Consider the following 15,000-nt stretch of genomic DNA (forward strand, 5'->3'; position numbering starts at 1 on the left):
CACACAGACACAGACACACAGACAGACAGACAGACAGACACACACACACACACACTGCTACGTCAAGGTAACACACACACACACACACACACACAGACAGACAGACAGACAGACAGACAGACAGACAGACAGACAGACAGACAGACAGACAGACAGACAGACACAGACAGACAGACAGACAGACAGACAGACACACACACTGCTACCTCAAGGTAACACACACACACACACACACACACACACACACAGACAGACACACAGACAGACACACACACACACACACACACACACACTGCTACGTCAAGGTAACACACACACACACACACACAGACAGACAGACAGACAGACAGACAGACAGACAGACACACACACACACACACACACACACTGCTACGTCACACAACACACACACACAGACACACACACACACACACACACACACACACACACACTGTTACCTCAAGGTAACACACACACACACACAGACACACACACACACACACACTGCTACCTCAAGGTAACACACACACACACACAGACACACACACACACAGACAGACACACAGACAGACACACAGACAGACACACACACACACACACACACACACACACACACACACTACGTCAAGGTAACACACAGACACACACACACACACACACACACACACACAGACAGACAGACAGACAGACAGACAGACAGACACACACACACACACACACACACACACACACACACACACACACACACTGCACAAGCTACAAACACACACACACACACACACACACACACACACACACACACACACTGCTACCTCAAGGTAACACACACACACACACACACACACACACACACACACACTGCTACCTCAAAGGTAGACACACACACACACACACACACACACACACACACACACACACACTGCTACAAGGTGACACACAGACAACACACAGACACACACCAGACAGACAGACACACACACACACACACACACTCCACACACACACAACACACACACACAGACACACACACACACACACACACACACACACACACACACACACACACACACACCTCAGACAGTCACACACACACACACACACACACTGCACCTCACACACACACAACAGACACACACACACTGCTACCTCACACAGTCACACACACACACACAAACACACACACCTCCAGACACACACACACACACACACACACCACACACTGCTACCTCAAGGTAACACACACACAACACTTAAACACCTGTCCTCCAGACAGTCAGCAAGATAGTAAACACACACTCACACACACACACACACACACACTGCTACCTCAAGGTGACACACAGTCAGCCCAACAGACAGTAAACCCCTGTCCTCCAGACAGTCAGCCCAACAGATAGTAAACCCCTGTCCTCCAGACAGTCAGCCCAACAGATAGTAAACCCCTGTCCTCCAGACAGTCAGCCCAACAGATAGTAAACCCCTGTCCTCCAGACAGTCAGCCCAACAGATAGTAAACCCCTGTCCTCCAGACAGTCAGCCCAACAGATAGTAAACCCTGTCCTCTAGACAACATCATCTAGATGTATATTATCATATAGGTGTAGCAGTTCTGGTTAGTTCAACATCATCTAGGATGTATATTATCATATAGGTGTAGCAGTTCTGGTTAGTTCAACATCATCTAGGATGTATATTATCATATAGGTGTAGCAGTTCTGGTTAGTTCAACATCATCTAGGATGTATATTATCATATAGGTGTAGCAGTTCTGGTTAGATCAACATCATCTAGGATGTATATTATCATATAGGTGTAGCAGTTCTGGTTAGATCAACATCATCTAGGATGTATATTATCATATAGGTGTAGCAGTTCTGGTTAGATCAACATCATCTAGGATGTATATTATCATATAGGTGTAGCAGTTCTGGTTAGAAGGCTCTTTCTGTTTGTTGTAGGTCTATTTGTAGAGATAAAGATAGATACAGTTAAACAAGTCCTTTTTGAATAGAACAACTTCTACAATTTTAATGTTTTGCTTTGTGATTCTAAAATAGAACAGTAAGAGATTCTAGAGTGTTTCTGTCAGCGTTCTGCGGATCCTGTTTAGTCTCCTGGTAGTTTGGCTGAGAGGACAGAGAGGTGTGTTGCTTCCAGTCTGAGTACCACTTCAGATAGCTGTTAATGATGCAGAACTCACCTTGTTCACATTCACCATCTGGTTGTCATTGTATATGCCAATAATAACAGTAGTTTCTAATGAGGAACCATTCCTCACTACCTCTATCTCTCTCTCTCTCTCTCTCTCTCTCTCTCTCTCTCTCTCTCTGTCTCTCTCTCTCTGTCTCTCTCTCTCTCTCTCTCTGTCTCTCTCTCTCTGTCTCTCTCTGTCTCTCTCTGTCTCTCTCTCTCTCTCTCTCTGTCTATCTCTCTCTCTCTCTCTCTCTCTCTCTCTCTCTCTCTCTCTCCTCTCTCTCTCTCTCTCTCTCTGTCTCTCTCTCTCTCTCTCTCTCTCTCTGTCTCTCTCTCTCTGTCTCTCTCTCTCTGTCTCTCTCTCTCTCTCTCTCTGTCTCTCTCTCTCTCTCTCTCTCTCTCTCTCTCTCTCTCTCTCTCTCTGTCTCTCTCTCTCTCTCTCTCTCTCTCTCTCTCTCTCTCTCTCTCTCTGTCTCTCTGTCTCTCTCTGTCTCTCTCTCTCTCTCTCTCTGTCTCTCTCTCTCTCTCTGTCTCTCTCTCTCTCTCTCTCTCTCTCTCTCTCTGTCTCTCTCTCTCTCTCTCTCTCTCTCTGTCTCTCTCTCTCTCTCTCTCTCTCTCTCTCTCTCTCTCTCTCTCTCTCTCTGTCTCTCTCTCTCTCTCTCTCTGTCTCTCTCTCTCTCTCTCTCTCTCTCTCTCTCTCTCTCTCTGTCTCTCTCTCTGTCTCTCTCTCTCTGCTCTGTCTCTCTCTCTGCTCTCTCTCTCTCTCTCTCTCTCTCTCTCTGTCTCTGGTACTTGATGCTCCTGGTACTTGACTTCTTTATGACCGTAAAGTATTTTGGTTTGATTTCTAGTTGAACTCCCAGGTCTCAGAGTGGAAGACTAGACATGTGTTCTCGGGAAGATCTAGATGCCTCCCACTGCCCTGAGAGAGTGCTCTTACTGTGAGTGGTAGTAACCCCCTGATCTTAACCTCTTGGTTAGGAAGCCCCAGTAATGGTTCTCTGTGGTGCTTTAAAGCCAGGATGTAATGGAGCTGTATCTAATGGACTCTGTCCTGGTCTCTTTCTGGTGTTTTTCTAAGACCTGGGAGGTTTGCCAGGCACACTGTCAGTCCTTATCTTACAGCCAGGGTCACCAAGAGGTTAATGTTCGGCCCATGGGTGGTCAGACCTACCCATACAGACCCATTTAACCTCATAGCCACCTCTCCTGGTCAGACCTACAGACAGACTCCTTTAACCTCATAGCCACCTCTCCTGGTCAGACCTAAACAGACAGACCTCTTTAACCTCATAGCCACCTCTCCTGGTCAGACCTCATAGCCACGTCTCCTGGTCAGACCTCATAGTCACCTCTCCTGGTCAGACCTCATAGCCACCTCTCCTGGTCAGTCATCCCCAGACAAACCTCTTTAACCTCATAGCCACCTCTCCTGGTCAGACCTCATAGCCACCTCTCCTGGTCAGACCTCATAGTCACCTCTCCTGGTCAGACCTCATAGACAGACTCCTGGTCAGACCTCATAGTCACCTCTCCTGGTCAGACCTCATAGTCACCTCTCCTGGTCAGACCCCAGACAGACTCTCCTCATAGCCACCTCTCCTGGTCAGACCTCATAGTCACCTCTCCAGACCTGGGTCAGACCTCAGACAGACTCCTCTCCTGGTCAGACCTCATAGTCACCTCTCCTGGTCAGACCTCATAGTCACCTCTCCTGGTCAGTCATCCCCAGACAGACTCCTCTAACCTCATAGCCACCTCTCCTGGTCAGACCTCATAGTCACCTCTCCTGGTCAGACCTAAACAGACAGACCTCTTTAACCTCATAGCCACCTCTCCTGGTCAGACCTCATAGTCACCTCTCCTGGTCAGACCTAAACAGATAGACCTCTTTAACCTCATAGCCACCTCTCCTGGTCAGACCTCATAGTCACCTCTCCTGGTCAGACCTCATAGTCACCTCTCCTGGACTACAGGACCATAGCCATCTCTCCTGGTCAGACATCCCCAGACAGACCCTGGGACTAAGACCTCATAGCCATAGCCTCTCCTGGTCAGACAGACCAGAGGACACTAGTCACCATCTCCTGGTCAGACCTAAACAGACCATAGACCTCTTTAACAGACTCTGGGACTATAGGACCACCTCTCCTGGTCAGACCTCACTAGGACATAGCCATCTCCTGGTCAGACCTAAACAGATAGACCTCTTTAACCTCACTAGCCACCATCTCCTGGTCAGACAGACTCATAGTCACCTCTCCTGGTCAGTCCATCCTCCAGACAGACTCCAGAGGACCTAGGACCTGAGGACTAGGACCACCCATCTCTCCTGGTCAGACCCAGAAACAGGACCATAGCCATCTCTCCTGGTCAGCCTCACAGACAGACCTGAGGACCTGGGACTACAGGACCATAGCCATCTCTCCTGGTTAGACAGACCTGAGGACCTGGGACTACAGGACCATAGCCATCTCTCCTGGTTAGACAGACCAGAGGACCTGGGACTACAGGACCATAGCCATCTCTCCTGGTCAGACAGACCTGAGGGTCTGGGACTATAGGACCTGGGACTACAGGACCATAGCCATCTTTCCTGGTCAGACAGACCAGAGGACCTGGGACTATAGGACCTGGGACTACAGGACCATAGCCATCTCTCCTGGTCAGACAGACCTGAGGACCTGGGACTATAGGACCATAGCCATCTCTCCTGGTCAGACAGACCAGAGGACCTGGGACTATAGGACCATAGCCATCTCTCCTGGTCACAGACTGGGACCTGGGACTATAGGACCATAGCCATCTCTCCTGGTCAGACAGACCAGAGGACCTGGGACTACAGGACCATAGCCATCTCTCCTAGTCAGACAGACCAGAGGACCTGGGACTATAGGACCATAGCCATCTCTCCTGGTCAGACAGACCAGAGGACCTGGGACTATAGGACCATAGCCATCTCTCCTGGTCACATAGACCTGAGGGTCTGGGACTATAGGACCATAGCCATCTCTCCTGGTCACATAGACCTGAGGACCTGGGACTATAGGACCATAGCCATCTCTCCTGGTCAGACAGACCTGAGGACCTGGGACTACAGGACCATAGCCATCTCTTCTGGTCAGACAGACCTGGGACTACAGGACCATAGTCATCTCTCCTGGTCAGACAGACCTGGGACTACAGGACCATAGCCATCTCTCCTGGTCAGACAGACCAGAGGACCTGGGACTATAGGACCTGGGACTACAGGACCATAGCCATCTCTCCTGGTCAGACAGACCTGAGGACCTGGGACTACAGGACCATAGCCATCTCTCCTGGTCAGACAGACCTGAGGACCTGGGACTATAGGACCATAGCCATCTCTCCTGGTCAGACAGACCAGAGGACCTGGGACTACAGGACCATAGCCATCTCTCCTGGTCAGACAGACCAGAGGACCTGGGACTACAGGACCATAGCCATCTCTCCTAGTCAGACAGACCAGAGGACCTGGGACTATAGGACCATAGCCATCTCTCCTGGTCAGACAGACCAGAGGACCTGGGACTATAGGACCATAGCCATCTCTCCTGGTCACATAGACCTGAGGGTCTGGGACTATAGGACCATAGCCATCTCTCCTGGTCACATAGACCTGAGGACCTGGGACTATAGGACCATAGCCATCTCTCCTGGTCAGACAGACCTGAGGACCTGGGACTACAGGACCATAGCCATCTCTTCTGGTCAGACAGACCTGGGACTACAGGACCATAGTCATCTCTCCTGGTCAGACAGACCTGGGACTACAGGACCATAGCCATCTCTCCTGGTCAGACAGACCAGAGGACCTGGGACTATAGGACCTGGGACTACAGGACCATAGCCATCTCTCCTGGTCAGACAGACCTGAGGACCTGGGACTACAGGACCATAGCCATCTCTCCTGGTCAGACAGACCTGAGGACCTGGGACTATAGGACCATAGCCATCTCTCCTGGTCAAACAGACCAGAGGACCTGGGACTATAGGACCTGGGACTATAGGACCATAGCCATCTCTCCTGGTCAGACAGACCAGAGGACCTGGGACTACAGGACCATAGCCATCTCTCCTGGTCAGACAGACCAGAGGACCTGGGACTACAGGACCATAGCCATCTCTCCTGGTCAGACAGACCAGAGGACCTGGGACTATAGGACCATAGCCATCTCTCCTGGTCACATAGACCTGAGGGTCTGGGACTATAGGACCATAGCCATCTCTCCTGGTCACATAGACCTGAGGACCTGGGACTATAGGACCATAGCCATCTCTCCTGGTCAGACAGACCTGAGGACCTGGGACTACAGGACCATAGCCATCTCTTCTGGTTCAGACAGACCTGGGACTACAGGACCATAGTCATCTCTCCTGGTCAGACAGACCTGGGACTATAGGACCATAGCCATCTCTCCTGGTCAGACAGACCAGAGGACCTGTGACTATAGGACCATAGCCATCTCTCCTGGTCAGACAGACCAGAGGACCTGGGACTACAGGACCATAGCCATCTCTCCTGGTCAGTCAGACCTGAGGACCTGGGACTACAGGACCATAGCCATCTCTCCTGGTCAGTCAGACCTGAGGACCTGGGACTACAGGACCATAGCCATCTCTCCTGGTCAGACAGACCTGGGACTACAGGACCATAGCCATCTCTCCTGGTCAGACAGACCAGAGGACCTGGGACTACAGGACCATAGCCATCTCTACTGGTCAGTCAGACCTGAGGACCTGGGACTACAGGACCATAGCCATCTCTCCTGGTCACATAGACCTGAGGACCTGGGACTATAGGACCATAGCCATCTCAACATGGGTCACATAGACCTGAGGGCCTGGGACTACAGGACCATAGCCATCTCTCCTGGTCACATAGACCTGAGGACCTGGGACTACAGGACCATAGCCATCTCTCCTGGTCACATAGACCTGAGGGCCTGGGACTACAGGACCATAGCCATCTCTCTTAGTCAGACAGACCAGAGGACCTGGGACTACAGGACCATAGCCATCTCTCCTGGTCACATAGACCTGAGGGTCTCAGGACCTGGGACTACAGGACCATAGCCATCTCTCCTGGTCAGACAGACCAGAGGACCTGGGACTATAGGACCATAGCCATCTCTCCTGGTCAGACAGACCTGAGGGTCTCGGACTACAGGACCATAGCCATCTCTCCTGGTCAGACAGACCAGAGGACCTGGGACTACAGGACCATAGCCATCTCTCAGACTGGTCTCACAGTCTCAGACCAGGCTCAGGACCATGGGACATGGCAGGACCATAGCCATCTCTCCTGGTCAGACAGACCTGAGGGTCTCAACATGGGACTAGTGTCAGGACCATAGCCATCTAGTGGTCAGACAGACCTGAGTGGACCTGACTAGGACTAACAGGACCATAGCCATCTCTCAACATGGTCAGACAGACCAACATGAGGACCTGGGACTATGGCTAGGACCATAACATGCCATCTCTCCTGGTCAGACAGGCTACCTCAACATGAGGACCAACATGGGACTATGGACTCAACATGGGGACATGGCTAGTGTCATCTCTCAACATGGCTAGTGTCTCAGACAGACTCAGAGTGTCTCAGGACATGGCTAGTGTCTGGGACTACAGGACCATGAGCCATGGCTCTCAACATGGTCAGACAGACCTGAGTGTCTCACCTGGGACTATACATGGCTAGTGTCAACATGACTAGTGTCTCAACATGGCTAGTGTCTCAACATGGCTAGTGTCTCAACATGGGTGTCTCACATGGCTAGTGTCTCAACATGACTAGTGTCTCAGCTGACTAGTGTCTCAACATGGCTAGTGTCTCAGCATGGCTAGTGTCTCAACATGACTAGTGTCTCAACATGGCTAGTGTCTCAACATGGCTAGTGTCTCAACATGGCTAGTGTCTCAACATGGCTAGTGTCTCAACATGACTAGTGTCTCAACATGGCTAGTGTCTCAACATGGCTAGTGTCTCAACATGACTAGTGTCTCAACATGACTAGTGTCTCAACATGGGGACATGGCTAGTGTCTCAACATGGCTAGTGTCTCAACATGGCTAGTGTCTCAACATGGCTAGTGTCTCAACATGACTAGTGTCTCAACATGGGGTCTCACATGACTAGTGTCTCAACATGACTAGTGTCTCAACATGGGGACTAGTGTCTCAACATGGCTAGTGTCTCAACATGGCTAGTGTCTCAACATGGCTAGTGTCTCAACATGGCTAGTGTCTCAACATGACTAGTGTCTCAACATGGCTAGTGTCTCAATGGCAGTGTCTCAACATGGGGACATGACTAGTGTCTCAACATGGCTAGTGTCTCAACATGGCTAGTGTCTCAACATGGCTGACTAGTGTCTCAACATGACTAGTGTCTCAACATGGCTAGTGTCTCAACATGACTAGTGTCTCAACATGGTGTCTCAACATGGGGACATGGCTAGTGTCTCAACATGGCTAGTGTCTCAACATGGCTAGTGTCTCAACATGGCTAGTGTCTCAACATGGCTAGTGTCTCAACATGGCTAGTGTCTCAACATGGCTAGTGTCTCAACATGGCTAGTGTCTCAACATGACTAGTGTCTCAACATGGGGACATGGCTAGTGTCTCAACATGACTAGTGTCTCAACATGGGGACATGGCTAGTGTCTCAACATGGCTAGTGTCTCAACATGACTAGTGTCTCAACATGGGGACATGGCTAGTGTCTCAACATGGCTAGTGTCTCAACATGGCTAGTGTCTCAACATGGCTAGTGTCTCAACATGACTAGTGTCTCAACATGACTAGTGTCTCAACATGGGGACATGGCTAGTGTCTCAACATGACTAGTGTCTCAACATGGCTAGTGTCTCAACATGGCTAGTGTCTCAACATGGCTAGTGTCTCAACATGACTAGTGTCTCAACATGGCTAGTGTCTCAACATGACTAGTGTCTCAACATGACTAGTGTCTCAACATGGCTAGTGTCTCAACATGGCTAGTGTCTCAACATGGCTAGTGTCTCAACATGGCTAGTGTCTCAACATGGGGACATGGCTAGTGTCTCAACATGGCTAGTGTCTCAACATGGCTAGTGTCTCAACATGACTAGTGTCTCAACATGACTAGTGTCTCAACATGGCTAGTGTCTCAACATGGGGACATGGCTAGTGTCTCAACATGGCTAGTGTCTCAACATGGCTAGTGTCTCAACATGACTAGTGTCTCAACATGGCTAGTGTCTCAACATGGCTAGTGTCTCAACATGACTAGTGTCTCAACATGGGGACATGGCTAGTGTCTCAACATGACTAGTGTCTCAACATGACTAGTGTCTCAACATGGCTAGTGTCTCAACATGACTGACTGTCTCAACATGGCTAGTGTCTCAACATGTGTGTCTCAACATGGCTAGTGTCTCAACATGGCTAGTGTCTCAACATGGGGACTAGTGTCTCAACATGGCTAGTGTCTCAACATGGCTAGTGTCTCAACATGGCTAGTGTCTCAACATGGCTAGTGTCTCAACATGGCTAGTGTCTCAACATGACTAGTGTCTCAACATGACTAGTGTCTCAACATGACTAGTGTCTCAACATGACTAGTGTCTCAACATGACTAGTGTCTCAACATGGGGACATGGCTAGTGTCTCAACATGGCTAGTGTCTCAACATGACTAGTGTCTCAACATGGCTAGTGTCTCAACATGGCTAGTGTCTCAACATGGGGACATGGCTAGTGTCTCAACATGGCTAGTGTCTCAACATGGCTAGTGTCTCAACATGACTAGTGTCTCAACATGACTAGTGTCTCAACATGGGGACATGGCTAGTGTCTCAACATGGCTAGTGTCTCAACATGGCTAGTGTCTCAACATGGCTAGTGTCTCAACATGACTAGTGTCTCAACATGGCTAGTGTCTCAACAGGACTAGTGTCTCAACATGGGGACATGGCTAGTGTCTCAACATGGCTAGTGTCTCAACATGGGGACATGGCTAGTGTCTCAACATGACTAGTGTCTCAACATGGCTAGTGTCTCAACATGACTAGTGTCTCAACATGGCTAGTGTCTCAACATGACTAGTGTCTCAGCATGACTAGTGTCTCAACATGACTAGTGTCTCAACATGGCTAGTGTCTCAACATGGGGACATGGCTAGTGTCTCAACATGACTAGTGTCTCAACATGGGGACATGGCTAGTGTCTCAACATGGCTAGTGTCTCAACATGGCTAGTGTCTCAACATGGCTAGTGTCTCAACATGACTAGTGTCTCAACATGGCTAGTGTCTCAACATGACTAGTGTCTCAGCATGGCTAGTGTCTCAGCATGACTAGTGTCTCAACATGGCTAGTGTCTCAGCATGGCTAGTGTCTCAGCATGGGGACATGGCTAGTGTCTCAACATGGCTAGTGTCTCAACATGGGGACATGACTAGTGTCTCAACATGGCTAGTGTCTCAACATGGGGACATGGCTAGTGTCTCAACATGACTAGTGTCTCAGCATGGCTAGTGTCTCAACATGGCTAGTGTCTCAACATGGCTAGTGTCTCAACATGACTAGTGTCTCAACATGGGGACATGGCTAGTGTCTCAACATGGCTAGTGTCTCAACATGACTAGTGTCTCAACATGGCTAGTGTCTCAACATGACTAGTGTCTCAACATGGCTAGTGTCTCAACATGACTAGTGTCTCAACATGGCTAGTGTCTCAACATGGGGACATGGCTAGTGTCTCAACATGGCTAGTGTCTCAACATGGGGACATGGCTAGTGTCTCAACATGACTAGTGTCTCAACATGGGGACATGGCTAGTGTCTCAACATGACTAGTGTCTCAACATGACTAGTGTCTCAGCATGGGGACATGGCTAGTGTCTCAACATGGGGACATGACTAGTGTCTCAACATGGCTAGTGTCTCAACATGGCTAGTGTCTCAACATGACATGGCTAGTGTCTCAACATGACTAGTGTCTCAACATGACTAGTGTCTCAGCATGGGGACATGACTAGTGTCTCAACATGGGGACATGACTAGTGTCTCAACATGACTAGTGTCTCAACATGACTAGTGTCTCAACATGACTAGTGTCTCAACATGACTAGTGTCTCAACATGACTAGTGTCTCAACATGGCTAGTGTCTCAACATGGCTAGTGTCTCAACATGGGGACTAGTGTCTCAACATGGCTAGTGTCTCAACATGGCTAGTGTCTCAACATGACTAGTGTCTCAACATGACTAGTGTCTCAACATGACTAGTGTCTCAGCATGGGGACATGGCTAGTGTCTCAACATGGCTAGTGTCTCAACATGGTGTCTCAACATGTAGTGTCTCAACATGACTAGTGTCTCAACATGGCTAGTGTCTCAACATGGCTGGCTAGTGTCTCAACATGGCTAGTGTCTCAACATGGCTAGTGTCTCAACATGGCTAGTGTCTCAACATGGCTAGTGTCTCAACATGACTAGTGTCTCATGACATGGCTAGTGTCTCAACATGGCTAGTGTCTCAACATGGGTGTCTCACATGGCTAGTGTCTCAACATGGCTAGTGTCTCAACATGGGGACATGGCTAGTGTCTCAACATGACTAGTGTCTCAACATGACTAGTGTCTCACATGGCTAGTGTCTCAACATGGCTAGTGTCTCAACATGGGTCTCAACATGACTCAACATGACTAGTGTCTCAACATGACTAGTGTCTCAACATGACTAGTGTCTCAACATGACTAGTGTCTCAACATGACTAGTGTCTCAACATGACTAGTGTCTCAACATGGGGACTAGTGTCTCAGCATGGGGACATGGCTAGTGTCTCAGCATGGCTGGTGCCTCACCTGACTAGTGTCTCAACATGACTAGTGTCTCAACATGACTAGTGTCTCAACATGACTAGTGTCTCAACATGGCTAGTGTCTCAACATGGCTAGTGTCTCAACATGACTAGTGTCTCAACATGGGGACATGGCTAGTGTCTCAACATGGCTAGTGTCTCAACATGGCTAGTGTCTCAACATGACTAGTGTCTCAACATGGCTAGTGTCTCAACATGACTAGTGTCTCAACATGGCTAGTGTCTCAACATGGCTAGTGTCTCAACATGGCTAGTGTCTCAACATGGCTAGTGTCTCAACATGGCTAGTGTCTCACATGGCTAGTGTCTCAACATGGCTAGTGTCTCAACATGGGTCTCACATGTCTCAACATGACTAGTGTCTCAACATGGCTAGTGTCTCAACATGGGTGTCTCAACATGGCTAGTGTCTCAACATGGCTAGTGTCTCAACATGGGGACATGGCTAGTGTCTCAACATGGCTAGTGTCTCAACATGGCTAGTGTCTCAACATGACTAGTGTCTCAACATGGCTAGTGTCTCAACATGACTAGTGTCTCAGCATGACTAGTGTCTCAACATGACTAGTGTCTCAACATGGCTAGTGTCTCAACATGGGGACATGGCTAGTGTCTCAACATGGCTAGTGTCTCAACATGGGGACATGGCTAGTGTCTCAACATGGCTAGTGTCTCAACATGGCTAGTGTCTCAACATGGCTAGTGTCTCAACATGACTAGTGTCTCAACATGGCTAGTGTCTCAGTATGGCTAGTGTCTCAACATGGCTAGTGTCTCAACATGACTAGTGTCTCAACATGGCTAGTGTCTCAACATGACTAGTGTCTCAACATGGGGACATGGCTAGTGTCTCAACATGGCTAGTGTCTCAACATGACTAGTGTCTCAACATGGGGACATGGCTAGCGTCTCAACATGGGGACATGACTAGTGTCTCAACATGGCTAGTGTCTCAACATGGCTAGTGTCTCAACATGACTAGTGTCTCAACATGGGGACATGGCTAGTGTCTCAACATGGGGACATGACTAGTGTCTCAGCATGGGGACATGACTAGTGTCTCAGCATGGCTAGTGTCTCAGCATGGCTAGTGTCTCAGCATGGGGACATGGCTAGTGTCTCAACATGGCTAGTGTCTCAACATGGGGACATGGCTAGTGTCTCAACATGACTAGTGTCTCAACATGACTAGTGTCTCAACATGGCTAGTGTCTCAACATGGCTAGTGTCTCAACATGGGGACATGGCTAGTGTCTCAACATGGCTAGTGTCTCAACATGGCTAGTGTCTCAACATGACTAGTGTCTCAACATGGCTAGGTCTCATGGCTAGTGTCTCAACATGGGCAGGTCTAACATGGCTAGTGTCTCATGGCTAGTGGCAGTGTCTCATGGCTAGTGTCTCAACATAAGGGTATGGCTAGTGTCTCAACATGACTAGGGCATGGTGTAGTGTGTATGAGGGCAGGTCTCATGTGTATCAGGGCAGGTCTATGTGTGTCTCAACATCAGGGCAGGTCTATGTGTATAACATGACTAGTGTCTATAACATGGGCAGGTCTACATGTGTGTCTCAACATGGTCTAGTGTCTCATAACAGGGGACATGGCTAGTGTCTCAGGGTGACTAGTGTCTCATGGGGACATGGCAGGCTAGTGTGATGTCTCAGGGCAGGTCTATGTGTGTATAAGGGCAGGTCTAGTGTCTCAAGGGTATGGCTAGTGTCTCAACATGAGGGCAGGTCTAGTGTCTCATGAGGGCAGGTCTATGTGTCTCAGGGCATCTCTGTAGTGTCTCATGGGGGTCTCAGGTCTAGTGTCTCAACATGACTAGTGTGTCAGGGCATGGTCTAGTGTCTCAGGGCAGGTCTATGTGTGTGTCTCAACATGGCAGGTCTCATGTAGTGTCTCAACATGGGTAGGTCTATGTGTGTCTCAACAGGCTAGTGTCTCATCAGGGTAGGTCTATGGCTAGTGTCATGATCAACAGGTCTAGTGTGTATCAACATGGGGACATGGTCTAGTGTGTCATCAGGGCAGGTCTATAGTGTCAACATGGCTAGTGTCTCAACATGTGTGTCTCAAAATGAGGGCTAGTGTCTATGTGTGTCTCAGGGCAGGTCTCATGACTAGTGTATCAACATGCAGGTCTCATGTGTACATGGCTAGTGTCTAACATGTGTGTCTCAACATGGGGACATGGCTAGTGTCTCAACATGACTAGTGTAACATGGCTAGTGTCTCATGTGTCTCAACATGGCTAGTGTCTCAACAGGTCTAACATGTGTCTCAACATGGGGAATGGCTAGTGTCTCAACATGGCTAGTGTCTCAACATGGGGACAGGTCTATGTGTCTCAACATGCAGTGTCTCAACATGACTAGTGTCTCAACATGGCTAGTGTCTCAACATGACTAGTGTCTCAGCATGACTAGTGTCTCAACATGGCTAGGTCTAACATGTGTGTCTCAGAGGGCAGTGTCTCAACATGTGTGTCTCAACATGACTAGTGTCTCATGTGGCTAGTGTCTCAACAATGGCAGGTCTAGTGTCTCAGCATATAAGGGCATGTCTAGTGTGTCTCATCAGGGCTAGTGTCTATGACTAGTGTCTCATGACTAGTGTCTCAACATGTGTGTCTCAGGGACTAGTGTCTCAACATGGGGTGTCTCATGACTAGTGTCTCAAGGGCTAGTGTCTCAACATGACTAGTGTCTCAACATGACTGAGGGCATGACTATGTGTCTATAAGGGCAGGTCTCATACCCTGTATCAGGGCAGGTCTATGTGTCTCAACATGCAGTGTCTCAACATGACTAGGTCTCACATGTATAACATGGGTGTCTCAGCAGGACTAGTGTCTCATCAGGGCAGGTCTGTGTGTATGAGGGGACATGACTAGTGTCTAAGGGTCTAGG

The 15,000-nt window shown here is 49.1% G+C and overlaps 1 protein-coding gene across 1 annotated transcript in view; it reads left to right on the top strand.

Moving 5' to 3' along the window:
- Positions 1 to 15,000, top strand: part of LOC135574943 (intermembrane lipid transfer protein VPS13B-like) — a 415,456-nt gene that overhangs the window by 67,750 nt on the left and 332,706 nt on the right.

Source organism: Oncorhynchus nerka, linkage group LG14 (assembly GCF_034236695.1).
Source record: "Oncorhynchus nerka isolate Pitt River linkage group LG14, Oner_Uvic_2.0, whole genome shotgun sequence".
NCBI lineage: Eukaryota > Metazoa > Chordata > Actinopteri > Salmoniformes > Salmonidae > Oncorhynchus > Oncorhynchus nerka.